This window comes from Octodon degus, unplaced genomic scaffold, assembly GCF_000260255.1.
Source record: "Octodon degus isolate 3935 unplaced genomic scaffold, OctDeg1.0 scaffold00016, whole genome shotgun sequence".
NCBI classification, from domain to species: Eukaryota; Metazoa; Chordata; class Mammalia; order Rodentia; family Octodontidae; genus Octodon; species Octodon degus.
In genome coordinates this window covers 7,390,208-7,409,107 of record NW_004524592.1, presented here as the reverse complement: position 1 = coordinate 7,409,107, position 18,900 = coordinate 7,390,208, and the positions used below count along the sequence as shown (strand labels likewise).

Sequence of the window (18,900 nt, the reverse complement as noted above, 5' to 3'; positions counted from 1 at the left end):
AGGAGGAGGAGGAGGAGGAGGAGGAACCCCACCACCACCACCACCACCACAGGCAAACACTATGTCCTGTAGGTCCCAATCTACCATCTGTGGCACATGGTGGTAGGATACACATTCAGAAGGGGCGGGGTTTCCACCTCTGTGTCTTTCCTGGGTGTAGCAAGTATGTCCTCTATCTTGAGATGTCTCCATTCATGGCTCCAGCTTTCTTTGGAAGACATGCCTCGTACTTGGAATCTTCAACTTTGTGGAGCCTGCATTGTACTTTGGCTTTATTTCCACAGCTTCTCACACTGACCTCTCTGGGCTTGCTTGCCCTCTACACCTTCCTCTGAAGTCTGTGTGAAAGCTTCCATGACCCTCCAATTCTTGTATTCCGAATGCTGGTGAAACCAGCATCACACTGACAATGCCAATGTCTGTTCCAGTGGGAGAAGCTAGACTCTCTTGGGCCATAACCAGCCACCTCTGAGAATGTAGATGGCTAAGCATGGTGAAATGAATCCCTTTTCAACGTGCGTCTGATAGTTTGTCATTCTAGTCCGAATTTGTACTTTTCTAGTAGCTGATGATATTCAATATCTTTTTATGTTCTCAGTGACCACAAATACATCTTCTGTGGTAAAGTGTCTATTAAAATATTTTGCCTTTAAGGGGTAGAGTAGGGTGCTTATCTCAGTCCTAACTGTTGAGAGTTCTCAGACTGTAATTTCTGGATGCATGTTAATAGGATATATGATTGTTTTGAAAATATTTCCCCTCGTGTTTGCACTGTCATTCTTAGTGAACCTTTTGGAAAACAAAAGCTTTTAATTTTGAAAATATTAATTCATTATTTTTCTATTTTTGTGTAATGTTCTTAGAAATACACTTGAAAATGTTTTTCCTAATCTCATGTTACAAATATTTTTCGTCATAGTTTTATATTTTTAAGTTTGGGTCTCTGCTCAATTTTTAAAAATTTATTTATTTACTTATTTATTTTTGATACAGGGTCTTGCTACACAGTTCAGACACATAGTGATCCTTCTATCTCACCCACCCCCAGCACTGGGATTACAGGTGTGTGCCACCATTCCTGGTTCAGAGGCCAGCAAAGCAAGTGGTACTAGGGATCAAACTGGGGTCCTTGCACTTGCGACACAGGCACTTAGACCTCTGAGCTATGTCCCCAGCCCCTGATCAATTTTAAGTCATTTTTTAATACTAAATCAAACCCAGAGTTTGTCCAATAGTACACTGTATCCTCAGCCCTCTATTTTGAGACACATTCTGACCAAGTTGCCCAGGCTGGCTTTGAACTTGCAATCACTTTTACCTTAGCCTCTCAAGTGGCTATGATTAGAAGTATGTGCCACCATACCTTGTCCTGAACCAGTGGGTCAGTCAACAAAGGTCACCTGGGGAAGCAGTAGGGAATTGAAGAGGGGACAAAGGACAGGAGACGCAAGAAATGGAGACAAGACAGGATTCTGATCAAGTCTCGTTTATTTAGGGGAGGTGTTGGGTATATATAGTGGAGGCATAGGGAAATGACGACGGCGGGTAAAAGGCGTGAGTAACTAGGAAACCCAGCTATGACAGGAAGTCACACCTCCTGGGCATAGCTGGAGACTTATGGGAAATAGGCGGGGTAAGAACTAGGAACCTAGCTCAGCAGAGGTAGGGGAGGAGAAACCTGGAAACCCAGGTGCAATAGGATTGGTGGCCTGGAGTTATTGTGCCTCCCACAATACCTGGATAAAATCAATTCTGAAAAATATTTTTGCAGGACCACATAGGGTATTTTGTAAAATAGATTCTACTTTTGGCTACAAAGTATGTGAAAGGAATTAAAGCTGCAATATACTTACGAGAATTACAGCCATACAAAGTATGTTTTCTATTACAAGATAATTAAATTAGAGTTTGATTACTAGTGCATTAGCCAAAGTTCTACTATACAGAGTAAAAGGATCAATAAGCTATATATCTACACTTATGAGGAGAAGTATTATGGTAATTATCACTCACCTGTCACCTCAATAATCAGGAAAATCTTTGCTATAATTCAGTTCTGGTGTAAAGGCCTTGAAAATCAAATGAGCAAATGGTATAATTCCCAGCTGAGTCTGAAAGTCTAGGAACTAGAAAGGGGCAACTCAAGTTCCAGAAAACATGTTAGAAAGCAGAAAAGTCTTTGGTTGTTTTCTTCACAGGAGGGCTTGTTTCTCTTGTTACCTTGACAACATCTAGGTAGAGCTTGTTCTCCATATATCCTGTGACTGATCAGTGGAGTACACATGTTTCAAGTATTTCCAATCAAGCTATTCCCATAAGCTGTGTTGTATGGACAGTAGTGAACCACACAGTTACGAGTACAGAGTTGCCATTCATTGTCTTCCCTGCCTTGCAGCAAGCACCTACCCGCCTGGCCCCAAGTGATAGCCTGTGACTCTCTCCCGCCCTCAGGCTCCAGGCTCCTGCATCCTGATCTGGCTGTCTTCCTGGGAGGAGCCCAGTGTCTCCAGTCTCCCTGCTTCTGGGTGTGCCCTGACACTTCCAGCCTCCTGGCCAGTAAGTGTTCCTAGACACAGGGAGGCTGGGTGGAGGGAGGGAGCAGGCTCATCATGGGTGGCGATGTGGTCAGGGCTTCACCTGTGGCTCTGAGAAGGATGCTGGTCTTTGTGGCCTCCCAACACTGACCAGGTAGCTTTACATGTGAAAATAAGGCAATGGGGCCAGATACCTAAGACATACATACACATTACTATTCTATTGTTTAAATTATAGCTACTGTTTCATCAGCACTGTGGAAACTGTCTCAGCCACCACTCTTAACACTTCGCAGACACTAAGTTGTTCTGAGATGCCCGGCCCTCTCTTACCTACTGCTCTCTGGTGTTGAAGATTTCATGCTAAAGAAACATCCGGTTTCTCAGTCTTAGTTGCTCACATCATTTTCAAAAATATTTAAAAGATAATTTTTAAGGGTTGGTTTTCAACATCAACATGTGCTTTGTAATTTGTTGTATGTGACTCGTTCTTCACACTCTTCAAAGACCCTTCTTAGCTGTTGTCTTTCTGAACATATGTGAATGGTGCTGCCAGACATTTGTTTCCTCATCTACTCACTGATACACGGAGAGGTTGAGTGTGTCTGTTTTATTCACTGCTCTTTACACAGTGCCTAGAAAATTATCTGTCCCGTGGTAGGTGTCAAGAAACATTAGCCAAATAGGAAAATGAACAAATGAATCTGAATAGTGCCACAGCAAGGTCTAGCATTCCCTAAGGCCTAGGCCGTTCTTCCTTTAGGACTGACAGGCGTTCATCTGTTTTTGGCGTCCTTGCCTTCCTTCCTCCTTTTGGGTGCACCTGTCCTGGGGGTGTGGAGCCAGGGCCAGGGAGCCTTCTCTTTTGAGGGCTCCCTGGGAGCCTGGTTTACAGCAGTGTCTTTCCTGGGAAACCAAAGCTGATGTCCCTGATTGCCCAAAGGAAAGGCTCGCGGTCCCCTAGACGCAGTCTCACTTTGATGAGCACTGTTCTCTGGGAGGGAACAGCTCTCTCAGGAGGGGAAGAGACAGTTCTTCGGGAGGAGACATTTGTCTGGGGACAGGAGACTAGTTGTCTGGGGATGGGACAGTTCTCTCGGGAAGGGACAGTTCTCTGGGAAGGGACAGTGTTCTACGGAGGGGAGGGGACATTCTCCAAAGAGCCCCGCAGGAGGCCCCCTCCCCCGAGCACCGGCGGGCGGGCGGGGCGGCTGCGCGGGGCGGTGCTCGCTCTCTCTGGGCGGCGCTCGGCTGCGCGGGCTCGGCGTCCTCCTCTCGATCCTCGCCTGCGCCGGCCGCACTCCCTCCTCCTCCTCCTTCTCCTACTCCTCCTCCTCCTCCCTCTCCCCTGCCCCGTCCTCCCCGGCTCCCGGGCGCGAGCAGCCGCAGGGACCGCGTTCCCTCCTGCACCAGGTAAGCGGGCGCCGGGTGCTCTCCCCGGCCTCCAGGTCTGCGGGGCTGAGCACCTCCGGAGAGCTGCGCGCTGCGCTCCACAATGATAGGGAGAAGGGGACACGGGGATGCGGAGAGAGCGTTATTTGCTTTTTTTTCCTCCCCCAAACAGCTGCAGAGCCCTGCACGGTGATGAATGAGCCCGTTAAAGTCATTTATCCCTGTGAGCTCCCCAAAGACAGCTGCAGGAAGAGGATCAATATGTATTCACGTTATAGGAAAATAAAAATCAATGCAGGGTTGTTTTGGAGGCGGGGCGCGAAGGAAGCCGCGGATCAGGCTCCAACGTCCACATCCACTTTCCCTTCCAGATCGAGGTGGAAAGCTGCGCGTCCTGCCCCTTTCTTCTCCTCCAAAGGCCTTCTTGCTGGGGGTTGGGGGTGGGGGTGCAACGCTTTTGCCTTCCTTCCCCAACCCCGTCTTTTGTTTAAGGATGGAAATTTCAGGAAAGAGTGTGAGGCCGAGTGGAGAGGTGTGTGTTTGGGGGTGGGAAAGCCGATGGAGGCAAGGAGAATAAAAAAATTCTTGAAAACTGGAAACTGATGTTGTTCCTCCCGGCATCCAGGATTCAGGATTTTGTCAGAAAATAAAAAGCTTTGGTTAGCAACCAGCTCGTTTATAACATTTGCTGCATGCCATTGGTAGTAAGTCTTCCACAGAATGCTTGCAGGCCATAGATAGACCTTTTGAAACTGAGTCAGTGTGGACCCTTTTTGTTTCAGTACACACACACATACACACACACATACACATACACACACACGCCCACACACAACCATCACCCACAAACACGTTACAAAAGAGAGCAGATACCTAAAAGAGAAAAACCTTTAACATGTACTTTGGAGGGCTTGGGGATTGTGTCGTGAATGAAATCAGGCGTGCAAAACAAAGATATTGCTGGGTGGTGTATTATCTTCAATGTGAAGTAAAAGGATTAATGAATGTTAATAAGCACTAACTTAAATACTTAAAAATTATTTCATTTTAGAATGATCCATCTGTTAGAGGAAATGACCGCAAACTGAAATTGAGGCTTGCAGCCACAGTGAGGCGGTGGAGAACAAAGCCTTTTATGTGAGCCACATTATGCAAAATGTCCCTGTGAGTGAGCTGCAGGTACCAGCCCAATGCAAAAGCTTAGGGCTGTCACCCTTGCATTGTATGGTGGGCAATTACGACTTTCTTGGCCCTCAAAATAGACTGAATAAACAAAAGGCCATTAGAACACCTTAGATTTTCTGCCCAAGGGGAAAATTACAGTTTTCCATCTGAATGTGACAAGGACACTCCTTTAATTGAGCATCAAATGTCTGTGTTTGATAGAAATCCTTAAGAATGTACAAATCTGATGTGTTTCACCACCTCCCCTTATGCACACAAGCATTTCCTCTTCAAGAAAGGGTAAAAGACATTTTTTTTTAAATAAAAAGCTTTCTATTTTTCTATGTTAACAGTGATTTCTGTGTTGTGCCTGACTGTGGTAGGTGTATGTCTGCATTCATAGTATGGATATTATCAGAGCTCTTGTGGCTTTATGATCAGTGGTACCTGGTACCCTATAGGTTGTTTCTTTGTGTGGTTTATTTAATTTTATTTACCCATATTCCCCAGTTTGCTGAAATGATGTAGTTTCTTGGGCTTGTAATTGAAAAGTGGAAAAGTGCTTCCTATACATCAGGGCACCAAAGCAGTTGAAAAATTAAGTTTCCATGTAAAAATCCTGTCTTCATTGCATTCATTTTTAGTTTTTTTTTGTTTCTCTCCTGTTGTAGTGTCTCCCATCACGACCCTCATCAACTGAACTGTTTTCTTCTTAGTTGTGCGGCTTCAAGCTTCTGGTTATAGCTAGACTAACAAAAGCAGAACCAGTGTTCCAAGAATTTTGAATTCAGGATCTGCTTACAACTCTTTCTCAGGATGACTGTGTACAGCACCTGCTCAGGGAGGAGAGGGAGAAAGAATGTGCTGAGAGAGGATGAGCCAGTGAAACTGGCAGGGCCATTACCTCATTCCCAAGTAGGTCCTTCAGCTTCTCTGAGGGCGCAGGCACCCTCTGGGTGGAAACCAAACACCAGGATCACACCCAGCTCCAGGGACGAAGCCTTCCCCTCCCCACAGCAGCTTCTGTGAATGCTGCTCTGCTGAGCTGAAAGGAATGCTTTCCCCTGTATGTATTTCTTTTTAGGATCTTAAACTTGATCGGAAATATGCAGCCAGAAATGAAACTTGGCCCAGAATCCTCCAAGCCTGAAAGAATAATTTATTCTTTTACTTCTTTTGGTTTAAATAAATTTGTGAATGTTCTAATTGCTCAAAACGAGGAAAAAGAAAATGTTTGCTGGTTGGTTTTCTTTCTTATGACATATGTATTTTATGGTGATTATATAATGGAGTGGAATGTTATGCTTTTCAAAAATGCAGTTGCACTGTTAATGTTCACAATTAAGTAGCTGTGACATTTTCTTAGATGTATATATACCTGGTAATAGGTGCATCGCTGAATGATTCATTGATTTCCTTGTAAGGCCGACCATAGGAAACCATCTGAGATTTTAGTTGTAGCCCTTGACTATTATTCTTTTCCATGCTTACTGTCCTCATCACAGACTAAGACAAAGAATCTGAAATAACAGTTCTAGTAGAACATTACAGCACCTCTAGATGAGTACTGTCGTCTTTAATGCTGAAAGCCTTACAGTCGTTTAGGTAAATCCCTGACAGGTAAACATATGGGCCTATAGATAACAGTTGCAAGCTTCTTTGTCTGTGATATACTGTAATGAGTTAAAGACATTTGAGCTATTCCAGTCATGTGTGACTTTTCAGACCCACTAGTGCTGTTGCTGCTTTAATTCTGTGTCTTTGCCATTGTTGTTGTCTTGATCCACTCAATGTAGATTTTCTTATGTGAAGACAGTGTTTTGATCATGTCACCTGTGGTTTTCCTTACACCATTCTGTTTAATTGGATGTTTGAATGCTAGACATGTGCTCCTCTAGGTATTTTGGTTTTATATTTTCACTCTCATGATACATAGGTAGCTTTTCCCTTCTTTTAGGACAGCATTTATTATGAGCAGAAATTGTTTTATAGTCTCAAAGAATTATTAGTCCCCTAAATTGATTCCAGGCACCAAAAGCAGTTAAACAATTATTATGGGGTACGCAAAGGGCCAAAGTCAAGGCAGAACATCTGTGGGAAAGTTTAGGTGGGTGGGAACTTGGGGATAGGACAAGAGGCATGAAACAAACCCTCAGCTGTTAGAATTTGTCGGTGTAGGATGAGGATGGGATTTTGTTGATGTGGGTGGTGAGGGAAGAAATCTGTTTTGCTTTTCTATCTCAACATAATATTTTGTCTCCTACCCTCTGTTGTCATTACTTGAAGCTAAGGTCATGTGTACTTCACTGTAATAATTACACCAGATATATATTAGAAATAGTTCTGTAGTGAATTGAAAATTGTATAACAATGTGGACACAATTTGTTGACTCTTGTATTAAAAAGTGTTTTGAATCTAACCTTTGTGTTTTCTAATCTCTCCTCTTGAAGAGAGAAACTTTCCTTTAGTGGAAATACTTTCACTGGGAGCTCTTGCACATTTTAGTGGAATTGTATGCAAATATAGACAATAAAGAACTCAAGTTTTGCTTTCTGTTGTTAAGTTTTGGTTGTGGATGTAAGGGAAATTTTAATTAACTTATTTTATATTAAAACACACACACTAACATTAATATAGTGCCTTTATTATATTAGTAGCCTTTAAGAACAGCTTGATTTCTTCCCCTTTTCTTGTCTTCCTTTCTATGTTCCTTCCTTTTTTGCTTTCCATTTGTATTGAAAAAATGATTACTAATCATTAGAAAATGAAAACATAGACTGTTATTTTCACTGAAATTCATTTTCCATTGTGTATGTGTTCTTCATCTTTTTTTTTCCGGGAACTGGGGATTGAACTCAGGCCCTTGCACTTGCTGGGTGTGTCCTTCATCTTACATGCGGGTTTATGTTGACATCTTCTCCCTCTCAAGGGCCTGTGCCAATCTTGGTCTTGTCTTTCCACTCCTGCTTTTACATCTCCCAGGCTTAACCAGCCTTCTTGGAGTTCCAGTCTTTGACCAGAGTTCTTCCTCTAAAACACCTTTGAAATCAGTTTCAACTTTGTTTTCCCCATTAATTTGGACCTAGTTTTGTCCAGGTTCTATGTTTTATGAGTAGTTCCTCCTCACAACAGTATCTTTATCAGCCTTCTCAAAATTACTCTTTTAAAACCTTGTGGACAAAAATGGTGCAGTTATTCAACTAATATTTTTAAGATGCAGAATTTGGCTATTAATGAAATGACCTTTTATTATTTGATTCCTCTGACATCGAATAAAATCATTCAACTTTTTTTTTTAAAAAAAGAAAATGACTAATGAAATCATATGTCACGTACTCAATTACCTTCATTTTATGCTACTGATCCCATTGATATATACTTAATAGAATAATGGCCAGCCATTCTGTGTCCATCAGTAAATGCTAAATTATTAATTAATAAATGTTAAAATAAATAAATCAGAAAATGCAAAACTAATGAGTAAAGGTTTAATTAGTAAATTTTAAACTAAATCAGTAAGTGTGATAAATGAATTTTAAATAAAACAGTTTACATTAGTCTTCGTAACACTATCATTAACCATCTTGAATCTACATCCAAATGATCAAAAGCCTAATTTTTTATTTAATGAGTTTATCACTTAACATTCTAATTCCTAAATAAAAGTCCAGCTCGCAAGTAAATACAGAAAGAGACTATGCTTTGAGACAGAATAACCATGCCAATCTGCAGGCTTTACCTTTATTTAATTTTAAAGAATTTATAGATGGCTACTGCATTGCGCTATTGTGTCATAGTTGGAACCGTTCTTCTTGCACTGCTAATGGATGGTGCTGATGATCTGCAATGAGTTGAAAGGAGAAAATGTTTATCAGTTTACTGACTAGAAAGAGTGTTTCAACATTTTGATTGCTATTAAGACAATCATATATTCGCCATTATTTGGTTTGGGTTTTTTCTCCTTGGGCCAGGGTATTGCTGTGTAGTTCAGGCTGGCTTTGAACTCACTGTATAGCCTAGGCTAACCTTGAACTTGAAGCATGCCTCCTGCCTCTGCCTCCCAAGTGCTGCTGTTACAGGCATACACCACCATGCCTGGTCTAACATTGTCCGGCTTTGTGAGTTTACTATTTTATTTGGGTACCATGTTTCTCAAAATTGTAATTTAGTCTTTCCTTAAGACTGTATACTTTTCAGCAGAACACTTTTTATTGCAATACATCATTTGGTATAGTGAAAAAAGATCCTGTTCTTAGTTTAATACATTATTAGGGCCAGGGAGATGGCTCAGTAGAGTAAGCACTTCCCTGGCAAGTGCAAGGGCCTGAGTTCAATCCCTGGTTCTGCAAAACAAACAAACAAACAAACAAACAAAACATTATTACATGAGCCTTTGTGTTAGTGTGTGTATGCCTTGCTGAGGGCCAGACTTAGAGCCTCCCTCGTGTTAGGCAAGTATGCACCCAGTGAGCTGAGTCTCCACACGTACCACCTGTACTTCTTATGTTTTGTTCAAGCAAAAATATGCAATGTCTAATATACTACTTCATTACTCAATGGAATCATAATACTGTAACAAATAATTAACCCACCAACTTTGCCCATCAAGACTGAAATAATAGGTAACACTGGTGGTATTATGTGTGTGTGTGTGTGTGTGTGTGTGTGTGTGCGTGCATGCCCCTGCATGTGTGTGTGTGTGTGTGTGTGTCTATGTGATAATCCTCTCAGAGTTAGCCTTGTATACATATGCTTTTTTTGTTACAGTTAGATCCATTGTTTTGGAATTACCTGATATAAATAAAATTAAAACCTACACTATTCAGTTCCATATGAGCACAAATTAATTAATTTTAATGAAAAATAATGCTCTAAGTATTTAATATTCACTAAGAAATCAAATTAGATAACCATCAAAGTACATCACTCTCCTTATGTGCAAGCTCTGCATCCATGATTCAACCAACTGTAGATTGAGAATATTTGGAAAGAATTTGTATCTATACTGAACATATGCAGGCTTTCTTTTTGTCATCATCCTTTTCATTTTTTTTGGTCTTTTGTTTTTTAGTTAAGATCTTGCTATGCAGTTCAGGCTGGTCTTGAACTCATTTTGTAGTTCAGTCTGGTCTCCAACTCAGAGCTCTTTCGACCTTAGCTTCCTGAGTGCTGGAATTACAGGCTGTCCTTATGTCTAAAGAATATAGTTTAGCAACTGTGTATACACCATTTTCTTTGTATGGAAAATTGTAAGTAATCTAAAATGTTTTAGAATGCTTGAGAGGATGTGTGTAGCTTATATGCAAATACTCCACCATTTTATGGATGAGGTTTTAAAATCTACACATTTGGTATCTATGGGGATGCCGAAAGCACTTTTTCATGCATATTGAGGGATCACTCTACTACTATATCTTTCTTTCTGGAACAATATGGTCCAGAGTCCATTGTTCCATCAAAATCAATGATAAATCTAAATAGTCTGTTCAGAATCAAAGACTATATTTATCAAAATTTTCTAAACTGAAACATTCATTACTTACCTTACTCTTCAAGAAGTATAATTGACACTGCTTTTATATGTAAAATGAAGTTGTTCTTCATTTAAATAACAGAAGCCGGAACTTATGGAAGCTCAGAAATTTTGCTGCAAAGAAAACAAATATTAAGCATCCCAGTGGAAGCTGAATCTCACTGCAGTCACGGTGACATGGAGTTTATTAAACCAAATTTAGACATTGTGCCTCAGACCAAATCTTGCCTTCTCCATATAGTGGCTGATGAATGTTACCATGGAACATGGCATGGCGTTTAGTAGAACTGAGCAGATTTTTTAGCTTTGTTAAAATACCTGCAGCTTTCAAACTCAATTACCAATTCCATGATACTTTCTTCTTTTGTTTTGAGTAGGACTGAATTAAACAAGGGTAGTCAGTATCAAAATTAGAAGCTTTGAAAATGTTGTACAGTCCTGGATATTCTCTCTGCCTTATTTCAGCTCCTTTGTAAAGACTGTCATGCAGATTTGTAGGAACAGCATTAAGGTTTTCTGTTACAAAACTGTTAGGGAAAATGACATAATTGATCATTTGAATAAGTTTTATTTCCTTTTGCTTCCTAATATTCTTCCTTCATATCACAGAGCAGCTCTTTGTCATCCTAGTAACTTGCAGCTTAGGAAGATTGTGTATGTACATAAGTGGAAAAATAAAATGTCATTAAATTTAGTCTTTTCCAAATTAACTTTTTAAACTAGCAAATAGAAGTTGTATACTATTCAGTGTATTCCTTACTTCTGTGCTCTGCCCAGTAGAAGAAGGAACATAAATTATAAAGATTTGCAAATTGTGAATTTGAGGGTGCCTGGTAGGGACGGTGGAAGGCCAAGAGCAAGAGTTGGGGACCACTGGTGTACTCACAGTAAGACGAAGTAGCAAGCAGTGAAGCGACTTCCTTAAGGTTGTTAGTGGTGGAACCAGGCCTGAGACCAGGACTCAGGCATAAACTCAGCACTTGATAGAACTGCTGTAGGCGCTCTAGTTCATGCTTCCTTTTTCTAAATCCAGTTGTACTTCTGCTTTCTGAGTTGAGGGTGGAGTGTGGTGGCAGTCATACCTGCCCAACTTTGTGACTCAAGACTGTGACATTCACATGGATATAAAAGAGGGAGGCATTAGGAATTTTAGGGCCACTCCAGCCAGCTACTTGCCAGCTTCACTACTGCAAGCACTGAGACAAAATCTGATCCAGGAAACATTTACAAGACACTGCTCCAGGGCCATTCCTGTGGTTTGGAGCTCTTTGGAGAAGCTTAAACTCTGGGGATGTGTGCCCAGAACCAGGGGACAAAGACAGCCAGGGAGCTTTATCTGAGCAGGAACTATCCCTACTGAAGCCTCCAGGCCTGTATCTAAACTTGGTTCTATGTAAGAGGGAAATCCAACAAAAATAGCCAGGCTGGAACTTTTTTTCTGATCTGTAGCACCATGGTATTTTCTCAAAAATAGCTTTCCTTGTATTTCCCCTAGCTTTGACATTTTTAGCTAAAGTAAAATAGAAAGGCTGTGGGCTTCTCTTTCTGACTGATTCTCACTTACCTTCCTACTCTTGCATGTTCTTGTTTCCTTGTCTGCAACTGTCTCTGTCTCTCTCTGTCTCTCTGACTGTCTCTCTCTATCTCTCTGTCTCTGTCTATCTCTCTGTCTCTCTCCCTTTTTACTTATTCCAGAGACAGCAAATTAAATAAGATTTCAGGCATTGCATGATTGCTATGCTGCTACACCTGCACCAACATTGACTAGGCATTATAGAGACTCAGTTGGCAAACATTTCAAAGGCTTGAAGAGCACCTTGGATGAAGGAAATTAAGCAGAAGCTATGCTTAACTATTGAAAGAAAAACATCTTAATAGTCATTGAAGACAACTATACCACTGCTGAGGGAAGGAGTTCTAATATCCTTGCAAAAGCCGTGTAGTATAACCTAATTTTCTAGGCAGATGTATTGTCACCTGTCAGATTTGAAGTGACTGAGAAGCTGGAGTAGAATTCCTTATGGTATTTCCCATACATAGGGGCAAAAGAGTGGGGTGTCCATATCATCTTTCCCTGAAGCATCATTATTTGGAGCCATAAATATAGGAAAAGCTATCTTCAGAGCACATTAGAATCAATACTTATGCAAGTCTTTTGAAATAAGCAGTTCTACACTCTTGTCTTGGATGATGTTTATTTTATTTGATAAAGTAAAACTAAAATGGTCTGTAAAGAATTAAATGTTAGTACATTTTAGCAAATGATTTTCTTATTCAGGAAGGATTTACTCTGTTTGTTCCTCATTTTCTTTTCTTGAACATGGACCATGATTCACCCATGTATTTCTTTAATAAATGAAGATTGATCCCCTAATATATAACGGGCAGCAGTCTGAGTATGGAGGATATCAGAATAACCTGTACAAATTATTGCCCTCATAGATCTGATGTTTAGAAGCAGGAGACAGACATTAGCAAATACAACAACAAATGGGTATTTCAGATATGAATTCTGTAGAATAGACATAATGAAAACATATAAGAATAGCATGGCTTTAATGGGATAGGCTGCCCTTGGAGGCAAAAGTTATAAGATGCAGTGAGCCACTGGAATTCGGAGCTTCTAAGTTGGAGCAAATGACCTCAAAGCAAGGAGAGGTGTGGCGTCTTTGAGAAACAAAGAAAAGACCTTGGTAGAGGACAGTGGGACAGATGGAGCAAGGCAAAGGCAGCATGCCACGCTGGTACCCTGGATCATGACAAGGAGTTTGACTTTATTTGACTTACAGCACACTAATTTTTGAGGTGGTGAAAACAGACTTTTTTTGGAGAATCTCATAAAAGCTTTCAAAGATTAATTATATCTTATAAATCCCTCCAGATATATCTGTATCTTATTCAATAATGTGTTAAATCACAAGAGAGAAATCATTTAGAAAGTCACAAATCAATGACAAGGCATAGACTTTCTAAACCCAATCTATCAGCGCTATGAACACATGTAATACAAGTGGTATTTTCCTGTTGGAATAGTGTATGTATAATTCATTTTAAACACTTGCAGTCTCCAAATTAGCTTTATAAAAGAAACCTCAACAGACAACATACAAACCCATATTTGAGGAAAGTAGTAAAAAATAAATGCATTGTCAGTACGAAAGTGTTCATTGTCTGTTTCCCCTCAGCACCTTTACTTGTGAACAGGGTCAGGTGCTGACTAGAAATCAAGATGGTGATGAAATGTATAAATAAATTAAATTAAATCACTACATATATTTTGCTTCTTGGAGATGATATTCTTCATCTCTGGGGAATTTGCTAAGAAAGCTGCTCCAAATCTTTGGATGATCTGTGAGATTAATAATCATTGTACTTGTTTAAGCACATATTTCTTATACCAAAATACTTAACACAGTTTTCAGTTATTTGTAGTCTTAGTGTAATGCTGTCTTTTTTAAAAATGCAGTTAGTACAGGGGATACAGTGTCCACAGGGTCTCACCACGTAGATAGGACTCGCAGTGATCCTTCTGTTTTCAGCATCCCAAGTGTTGGGATTACAGGCGTGTGCCACCATGCCCAGTCTCAATGGCCATCTCAGTATGCACTGGGGGTGGGGCTGGCACGGCATGCTGGGGATTGAACCCCGGCCACTGTGCTCTGCCAAAGTAATGCTGTACTGCTGTCTTGACTAGTGTTAAACACTGTTTGCCAGACATTTGATTCATTTCAGGATGTTTACTTCTTTCTTAGTGTGCCATAAATAGAAATAAAACCTTTATATTCCTTCATGTCATGTTATCTACTAGACATTTTTAAATATCGCATGATGAAGGAAAAATTAATATTTTATTATATAATGCAATATTGAACTTTTGCTGATTTTTCTCTGAGATTTTTTCCTTAACTTCTGATTTTTTTAAATATTTTTAATTTACGACATTATTTAATGTGCAATCAATAGATTTGTGGACATTGCTGCCAAACTTAGTTATTCAAATTAAATAATGCAAGTACAATTTAAGTAATCAGCAAATAATTCAAACATGTATAAACTCTGGGTGGTGTTTCTGAAGTTACATTTAAATGTGGTTTTTTAACATAGAGTTATCACTAAACATCAAATAAAAGGTTACGCCAAAGGACTGATGACTTTTTTTTTTGAGGGGGTGGGTACCGGGGATTGAACTCATGATCTTGCACTTACCAGGCAAGTGCCTATTCTACTGAGCTAACTCCCCAGCCTCGACTGTGTTTTAAAGGAAGACAAAAAAAGTAATTTATAATCTGTGTACAAACATGCTTTTACTATAGCATAGCAAAGACATAGCATGTTTCCCTGCTCTCTGCTTGACACCTGACGAGTAATACAAGAAACAAAATAGCATCAAAAAGAATGATACGCAACAAGATAAATGGTAAAGAATGTATGTCCTGTAAGTACTATGCAAATTGAGATGGGGGAAATTTTTACCAATTACACAAGGGAAAGTCTTCATAGTACATGTAGTAAGGCTCACGAGTGGCAGGGCTTAGAATAATACACAGGTAGCAAAATAACACAGGCAGAGTCACTAGTGTCACAAGGAGTCAAACAACTGGACTTGCCGAAATAGAGGCAGTGTTCTGTTTGAGACAAGTACCATGGGTGAGTGGGCTTGTATAATGTAGGGGTCCTTAGATACTGGGCATGAGAGGACTTTGGGGTTTATACCCAAGTGTTCAGATCGGTGAAGGATTCTGACCTGGGGAATAACATGAGTGCAGTATGATGTGTTAAGGTTAGCAAAACAAATCTAACAGGGGAACGTAGCAGGTCTAGAATGTCTATGGTGTGAAATAGAGGCACCAACCTATGTAGAGTAGGAGATTGAGAGGCATCTTTGGAAACTACAGTTGCAGAGATTTTCATTAGGCTTAAGAAAATGCCAATACTGAAGAGCAGAAGTGTATGCTATTGCTGGAGACAGGCAAGGGAAGACGGACTTGAGGAATTCAAACATGTCAAGGCCTACTGAAGCTGCTGTCCGTTAAAAATGTGTGTTTCTATCGGAGATTCATCAAATACATGCAAAATATGTATTTTCAAGAGGCCCTTTCAAAACAAAGCAAAGGATAAAAACTAATTTGCACTTGTTTTATTTCCTATACTGGGACTGAAATTGATGATTCACAAATTTAGTACTGAAGGCCAACCCTATGTGTATATATCTGTTAATATCCTGTCAAAAGATGAGGAACACATTTTCATTAGATGTTTATTTTTAATTTTAATGATCTGCATGATTAATACCCTCACAGCTCTCATATGGTAGGGGCTGATAAGCTATTTTACAGAATGTTTTAGGTTTTTGTGGGCACATATAATCTCTGTTGCAGTACTCAGCTGGAGGCTAGAAAGCAACCACAAGCACTGTGTAACCAAATGAATATTGTAGTGTTCCCTTAGAACTTCACTTGCAAAATTAGGTGATAGTGCCATTTGAACTTTAACTATAGTTTGCCAACCTTTAGCATATGTTGTCACACTTGAACCTGAGTCCAGAAAGTATCTTTAAAGTTATAAGGGCCGTAGTTTTAAAAGATCACAAATAGATTAAAACTTGGTGAAGACTCATGAGTGGGAGAATCTTTAGCTTTTTCTTAGTGAGAGCAGAGAAGCTGAAGAGATTTTCCTAAGTGTGGTTTTATTACATAGGTACTAATTATATTTCCATATTTTTCTTGGCTTCTAGTAATCTCAGACTAAAATATGTCCTACTTCTACTATCCATGTAGAACCTGTGATATTCATTCATGTACTAATTTTAAGATTTTTTTTTAATCCTAATTTTCTTCAGATCTGTTTTAGAAGAAGGTGAGGTCAAATACGTGAAGCTATGTTCTACATTTTCTTTAGAAATCCGCTTTTAATCCAAGTTTGTAACCAGAGTACTACCTACTTTTCAGAAGACAAAAGTGTGATGGCGTTTTCGATCATTAAATTAGGGCAGATTGTATTCTTACTGTTCAGGTTGAACAGCCAAAACAATTCTCTCAAAAATAAATTGTAACATTTTAAGAAATACGCAATTGGAGAACATGTAGTCAGTCTGTTAGTTTTTACATTGAAAAGACATGTGATGAATTTCTTGCTTCTGAGCCCTTTCTTGTGCTTGTTTCAAAAGATATTTGAATTCTCAGGAATGCAGAAAGATGCTCAGGCCCAAGCATATATTTGCTGTTATAAATGTATGGGCTGGGACTGTTTTGGAGATGAGAATTTACATATTAAGCCTTAATTACTGTCTTCCTTTCTAGAATGCTTCCTGAGGGTTACTTATTTTTTTTTTCACTCAGAACTGAGTGAAAAGATTATGAATTGTGATTTAAAAAATTTTTATGATGTCATGTGAAATGATCTCTTGCCTTCAAATATCAACATTAAGTATATATTGTTAATATGGGGTGATTAAATAATTGGAATAATTTTAATTCTCCATTAAATTAATAGTGAAATTATTTGGCTCTCTCAATAGATATGACATCTCTTCACATGATTATTAGCCTCAAAAGAATGAAGTTACAAATTAGTTGTGAACCAGTAAGGACTCTTAAGACAGACCAGGGAAAATCTATGAGTAAATAAAGGGCTTTAAAAGTTAGAAAAGTAAGTATGTACATTTTATGAAACAAAGATAATTTATAGCATATGTTATGGTCAGATAGTAATGGTTTGTTCTACCTCGTTAGTAATTGTATTTGAGATTGTTTCTTTATAATCACTTATATGGATTAGAGAATTAAAGAGTTAGAATTTATAATAAATTGAATCTTAACCACATTAGAATCTAAAACAAAATGTTGGCAGAACCAGATTTCAGTCCAAAACACCATTAGTTTAGGCACAGTTGTAGCCACAACCCAATAGGCAGGAGACTATAACTTTGTTATTATAATAAAATACATAAAGCAACTCAAAAAAGGGTACTAAAAAAGGGTAAAGTACCAGGTATTAAGTTATGGACTGGTGATGTAACTCAGTGGTAGCTTGGCAAGTGTAACTCACTTGCCTAGCATATGGGAAGCCCTGAATTCAATACCCAGTACCGCCAAAGAAAAAGTGTTACATTAGTCATAATGAAAAGATATGATCTTATTTGGCTCCAGCTGATGTAATTTGAATTTCTTTTGCTTGAAAGTGTTTCATATTTTTGTAGATAACAGATATTTGTGGAAGCAGTTTATGAATAAGGATATAAATGGAGTATGTATATTTAAACTTTAACATCCCCTGAACTACTTACAATAATTATTTAAGTAAAAACGGTTTAGGGTTTTTGTATTAGCTAATATTATTTTTCACATTATGAAAACATAAAAATAGTCACTGGAAATTAACCATGACTTTGCATTTGTGATAAAAAGAGTTTATTACATGAATATCTCCACTGATTTTAATCAGAATGATTTTTTCAGGAAATATAAGTAGAGGAAAACATAAAACAACTGTAGTTGCTTTTTGAAATTATTCTGTACCTCAGACATTTTGAAGATAAACTTAGATGTCTATATGAATAATTGACTCCTACCATTGAACTGAAAAACCCTGAGATAGACCAAAGTACACCTGGAAGGTACTTCTGGTCAGAAAAATGCCATTGTCATAAGTGGAGGGGCACCTGTTCACACCACGCTGGCCTCAGGTCCGAATGCTCAAGATGGGGTAAAAACTGAAAACCACAGCACAGTTCTCTGGAGGTCAGTTTATTAGAACGTCATCTGTGCAAAATCTAATACATGTACCTAAAATACAGGGTGCAGTTAGCACAGAAGCAATTTCTGATTTTTGGATAATTATATTACATAATTACTTATAATCTAACCTAGAACAGAAAAAGGAATAAGATTTAAAAAATCTGTGTTAAATTTAATATCGAATTCATGTGTCACTTAAAAATGTCAGGCACCGAAAAATACATACTGATTGATTGCATTCATGTATAACATACAAAAGAAAAGTTGATCACATAGAGAGTAAAATGTGAGATAACTGGAATGAGGGCTTGAAGACTTTCAAAGGACACAAAACAACATTTCAATAAAGGGAGCAAGTTTAAGAACTCTATTAAATAGCATGGTGGCTATCATTAGTGATGATATATTCTTAAGAAATCCAGAAGAGCAGATATTAAGAATTCTCACCACAAAGATAACTATTTGAAGTATTAGTTAGCTAGATTTAAACAACCTACAGAATGTATGTGCTCCAAAGTATCCCCTTATACATGCTAAATA

At 39.0% G+C, this 18,900-nt stretch overlaps 1 protein-coding gene across 3 annotated transcripts in view; it reads left to right on the top strand.

The window, feature by feature from the left end:
• The first annotated feature begins 3,823 nt into the window (after positions 1–3,823).
• Map2 (microtubule associated protein 2) overlaps positions 3,824–18,900 on the top strand; it is a 306,953-nt gene continuing 291,876 nt past the window's right edge. For all 3 annotated transcript variants that reach the window (XM_004626615.2, XM_004626614.2, XM_004626613.2), the window contains exon 1: positions 3,824–3,947. The gene's annotated coding sequence lies outside the window, so the exon portion shown is untranslated. The remainder of the gene's footprint in view (positions 3,948–18,900) is intronic.